The sequence below is a fragment of the Salmo salar genome, chromosome ssa09 (assembly GCF_905237065.1).
Source record: "Salmo salar chromosome ssa09, Ssal_v3.1, whole genome shotgun sequence".
NCBI classification, from domain to species: domain Eukaryota; kingdom Metazoa; phylum Chordata; class Actinopteri; order Salmoniformes; family Salmonidae; genus Salmo; species Salmo salar.
In genome coordinates, this window is record NC_059450.1 from 130,013,684 (window position 1) to 130,019,781 (window position 6,098).

The following is a 6,098-nucleotide window of genomic DNA, read 5'->3' on the forward strand; positions in this document are numbered from 1 at the left end:
TAACAAAGTATCCCTGTTGCCCGCGATGATGCCATGCATCCTCCAGCCCAGCTCATCCCTTCAGGAGTCCTAAGAGACAGAGAGAGACACAGCCTGTCTACATTGAAGTAAACTCACTGTTTCTCGCCTGCTGCTCTGGAAATCCCTCACAAAGGCATTGTTTTACAAGACAATATTTCCCACTAATTCACTTCATGGCTGTGTTTTCCTTTTAGTCAGACTTGGCAATTTACTAAATATAATTTGTCATTAGAAATGCCCTGCCGGGAAAATCACAATGGGAAACAAATGTGTAGGAATACTATGCGCATAAAAAATACTCTTCAGTTCTCCAGCTGGCTACAGTATGTTTTACAAAAGCTGTGCTGCTGTACCTCAGGAACAACGGTCTACCAGAGTATGTGAATCATGTAGCAGAATGTGCATGAAGCAAGACCCTCTTTACTTATTTTACCCTTTATTTAACTAGGCAAGTCAGTTAAGAACAAATTCTTATTTACACCGGCCAACACTGGACCATTGTGCGCCACCTTATGGGACTCCAAATCATGGCTGGATGTGATTCAGCCTGGATTTAAACCAGGGACTGTAGTGACGCCTCTTGCACTGAGATGCAGTGCCTTAGACCGCTGCGCCACTCGGGAGCCCCTTTACACAATAGGCCAACTAGGAATCCTCCTCAAATTCAACAGCCTTTTTCCTCAGTGTCTCCTTTAGCTAACTTTAATGTTACACCAGTTTTCCAGTATCATTCTGAGGTCTGATGAGCCCAGAAAAACAAAATATACAAAGGCTTGACTCCCTTGAATTTGTAAACATGTGGTCATCTGTCAGCCACTATGTAATGTAAGCTAGTACAGTATCTTAGAGGCTGCTACAGATGGATGAGTATTGCAGGGTTTGTTAATTTCACTAACATTCCATCAAATCTTTAGTAGTATGGTTATTTTTTGCATTGAGGACTACACGATCACCCCCTTAGTAAATGCGTTTCCTGTCAAAGCTGATAACCTTGTACTCACCTTTGGTACTAGTGTTACAGTACATCATAGTGATCTATTGGCAATGGCACTAAGTGAAATGACTTGACTAAAAAAGCTGTTGAGTCATCAGATAGTTTGTGGTTTGTTTGTAACGACATTTTGACTCATTCAGAGAGATAGAAAACCGTTTCACCACACACAGCTGGTACTGACAATGACTTTGTAGCTGAAGCATCCTCTAGTTGTGTCAATGGACTACAACTTCATCTGGAAGTCATTAGAAAATACATTGTACTTTTCATTATGTCAAATAAGTATTCTCTTTCTCTACTCTCACTCTCACTCTCTCGCTCTCTCTCTCTCTCACACACACACACATGCACACACACACACACATATCCACACACCCACACACACCACAGACTGCCGGTTTCTGCAGTAAACAGGAAGACCTGAAGTCAAGTAATAACCTCCCTGCGTTTCCTGTTGTGTCTTCATTAAGGTCTATTCATCAGGCTGACAGAGACTAGGAACAGCAGCAGGACATTTTGAAAATATACTATAATCCATATTCTGATATGTTTCTACACTACAGTAAATCACTTTAGTCAATACTATGAGTTGTATACAATCACTCTATATCTGATGATTCTGTCATTTACTGTCATTGCTGCAGGCATGATTTACAGGCATAAAACACTGATGATTTTATCACCCAATAGTAAATCATATTTGACATCATGCGATACTAATTTCAAAAACATAATTGAATTACATGGGCCATTAGCTATTAATTGGAAACACTTAACATGGAGTTAGCTTGTCTCTCTCTTCCCTGACATAATGTGAATAATCACATGAGCATAAAGCCTTCTAACTGTTTTTCCACCCAACGAAATGACCTTCAATGGTTTTCCTGAAATCTGGAGAGAGGGGGAGTTTAGCAGTGGGAATAGTCAGGAATTTTAACTTCTTCTCATTGCCATTTACAACCTATTGTCTGCGGACTGTCTGAAACCTTCTGTAATTCACTAGGGATAAAACATGTATTATTTGTGGTATTTATGAACTTCACAGATGTACTGTTGGCATCCATCTATCTCATAAGTATAGTTACACCCTTCTCTCTCTGCTTCTCTCTCTGACACACGCAAGTGTGCACACACACACAAACAGCCACGCACGTGCACACACACACACACACACACACACACACACACACACACACACACACACACACATTGTGTCTTTGGAAAAGAGAGTGGAAAAGGTAGCAGATGATCAGGCCAGTAATGATGTTCATGGGACAGATCATTGAGATGGGACTCTTAAGGGCTCTGACGAGCCACTTAACCCGATGGAAAGGAGAATATCATCATTCTTTCCAGAAGTTGAAAAAAATCGTAGAAAATGTCTCTCCATTCTTCTGCACTCCCCTGTTCCTCATATGAACCCTACCTCCCAACCCCCATCCCCTTCCTAGGCATGGCACTGTTATAGATTCCACATTGACTCCAGACTTGATTTATATACTATTACTCGGGAAGCAATCTGAGGTATGTGGAAGAATGAAGACATATGAGATTTCTGTGCTGCAGGCCAAACTGAGAGGGGAAACACGTCTGTGTCCCAAATACCACTTTATTCCCTTTATAGTGCACTACTTTTGATCTGGGCACATAGGGCAGGTTCTGAGACGTCATTCTCCACAGCATGGACAGCTCACAAAATGACAACTAAGACTAAAGACCAACTTTCTTTTGAGGAACTTGTACCTGGCCAAATGCATTGGTTAGTTGTCAGGGCTTCTCTTCTCCTCAGGCGCAGGTAAAGTGTCCTGGTTTTCAGACCACCTATTCAGAACCCATGCCTACGAAACAAAAGATGGGGAGGGAAGTGATTGTGGTGTAAATTATTTGATGGTATTATTTCCTTTCTTTTTTATGCAAGAGAGGTACAGCAACATTTCACTCTTTACTCAGCAAGGCATGGCCCATTCATGCATTGTACTGAACTCTCCTCCCCTGAAAATTACGTTTTACTCACGCTTAGAGCATGCTGAAAGGCTGAGTGCTTGATGGCTGTTGAGTGGAGGGAAATTACTCTGCCGGTCTCTTAGACTAGAGTGCACAGCAGCAGATTGTGTTGACTCATCTATCATTAGAGTAGTGGTATAGCTTACAGTGATGGCTGTCTATGGTAAATGGCCACCTGCATACTGTATGTGAGCTACTCCTACAGTATCAAGTCATTTAACTTTTTAAGGTATGGGGGCAGTATTTTCAATTTCGGATGAAAAGCGTGCCCAGAGTAAACTGCCTAATACTCGGGCCCAGAGTCAAATATTTGCATATTATTAGTAGATTTGGATAGAAACCACTCTGAAGTTTCTAAAACTGTTTGAATGATGTCTGTGAGTATAACAGCACTCATATGGCAGGCAAAAACCTGAGAAAAATCCAACCAGGAAGTGGGAAATCTGATGCTTGTAGTCTTTTCAAGTCATTGCCTATCTAACACACAGTGACTTAGGGTTCATTTTGCACTTCCTAAGGCTTCCACTAGATGTCAACAGTCTTTAGAACCTTGTTTCAGGCTTTTGCAGTGAACAGAGAGCGAACAAGAAGGCCGGGAAGTTGGTGACTCAGAAAATGACATGAGTTCATTGGCGCGCATTCACGTGATGAGGTAGTTGTGTTCCATAACATTTTTCAAGACATTGGAATCGTCCGGTTGGAATATTATTGAAGTTTTATGTTAAAAAGGCCCTAAAGATTGATGCTATACAACGTTTGACATGTTTCTACGAATGTAAATATAACTTTTTTTGACTTTTCGTCGTGAAATTTTCGGCACGCTTCCTACATTTGGAGTAGCTTACTGAACACGCAAACAACAAGGAGGTATTTGGACATAAATTATGGACTTTATCGAACAAAACAACATTTACTGTGGACCTGGGATTCTTGGAAGTGCCTTCTGATGAAGATCATCAAAGGTAAGTGAATATTTATAATGCTATTTATTGCGGGTATCTTTATTGCCTGATGTATTTTTCTGAGCGCCGTACTCAGATTATTGCAAAGTGTGCTTTCCCCATGAAGCTTTTTTTAAATCTGTAACAGCGGTTGCATTAAAAAGATGTTTATCTATAATTCTTTGAATAACAGTTTAATATTTTATCAACGTTTATGATGAGTATTTTTGTAAATTGTTGTGCTGATTCACCGGCAGTTTTGGAGGCAAAATATTTTCTGAACATCACACGCCAATGTAAAATTGAGTTTTTGGATATAAATATGAACTTTATTCAACAAAACATACATGTATTGTGTAACATTGAGTCCTAGGAGTGTCATCTGATGAAGATCGTCAAAGGTTAGTGCTTAATTTTAGCTGTATTTCTGGTTTTTGTGACCCCTCTCCTGCTTGGAAAATGGCTGTGTGGTTTTTCTTGTGTTGGCACTGTCCTAACATAATCTAACTTTATGCTTTCGCCGTAAAGCCTTTTTGAAATCGGACAATGTGGTTGGATTAAGGGCAAGTGTATCTTTAAAATGGTATAAAATAGTTGTATGTTTGAGAAATTTGAATTATGAGATTTTGTTGTTTTGAATTTGCTGCCCTGATATTTCACTGGCTGTGTTCCGCAGGACGCTAGCGTCCCACGTAGCCCATAGAAGTTAATACAGTTTGTGGTGGCTAGGCTGCTTTGCACTGGGGGCACCGTACCCAGGTGTCCTTTTGAAATACAGTACAGCGAGGTGCAGTCTATTTAAAAAATAACTCACAATTGCCATGTGTAGCTCAGTTGGTAGAGCATGGCACTTGCATTGCTAAGGTTGTGGGTTAGATTCCCACAGGGACCAGCATGAAAACAATGTATGCACTCACTACTGTAAGTTGCTCTGGATAAGAGCTTCTGCTAAAATCTAAATGTATCACATTACTCAATCTGACATAAAAACTTACCAGCCCCTGTCCATAAAAGCAGAGATCTTGCCATAGGAAATGGGCTGTGCTGTGTTAATGGAATAGGGACTGGACACTCAGAGTAGGCTTGGTTGGCTGGTGTGTGTGTGTGTGTGTGTGTGTGTGTGTGTGTGTGTGTGTGTGTGTGTGTGTGTGTGTGTGTGTGTGTGTGTGTGTGTGTGTGTGTGTGTGTGTGTGTGTGTGTGTGTGTGTGTGTTCACTCCTCGGGTGAAGTGCTGTTGGCAGGGAGAGTATCAAAAGAGCATGGCAGTGAAAATGGACAGCAGATGGGGTTCTGGTTTGGTTACTGGCTGTACTGTATGTGCCTGGCTTGTCCTGGCTAGGCCAGTGAGATCCAAGGTGGGGTCCACCATGCCTGGCACCACTCCTGGTATCTCCTGCTGCAGGGATCTTTCCTGAGTATAGGCAGAGAGCTTCTTCCAGTGCCAACCAAACCTACAGGTTCCAAGCATGGGGGAGGTGACTCATAACATCAACCCATCATCCAAGAGCTGGTCAAAAGCAGTGCCCAAATATGGGAGGCATACATGGACATGTTCTTTGTTCACAAACAAGACCCTAGGCTTGGACTAAAAATGCCTTTGGCTGTTGTTGTTTTTGTTGGTGCGCTAGCTAGAATGTTCACAGTACCTCAGGAAATTCATTTTTGAACCACAATGCTTCAAGAAGCAAAGCAGAGGAGCCACAAATGAAAAGGTAATTTATGTTGACAGTCAACAGTCAACCAAGCATCATGAACAAACCATTGAATATCACAAGAAAGCTGCATGCTGTACATCGTGTGGCCCCCATTCTCCTACTGTACACTCCGCCACAAAACCTCTACTCTCTGCTTGAGGGAATTATCTTAAGAGTGTTTTCGTGAAAGACTGAGGGGCACGCAGACTTCTATGCGGATCTTGATAAATGTGCCCATCGCAGTTTGGAGATGTCCGGTTGCTAGAAGCAATAAACGAGTTAAAGATGTTGCTTTCCTTGGCAATGAGGTCTTAATTAAAAGCAGTGGAATTTAAGTTCCACCTCTGAAGCGAACAAGCAGCGCTACTGCATGTGGTGCTGGCTGCACCCAGCTCAGCTGACACAACAGAAAATTCACACGCAACCTTAGACCTGAGGGAAGCA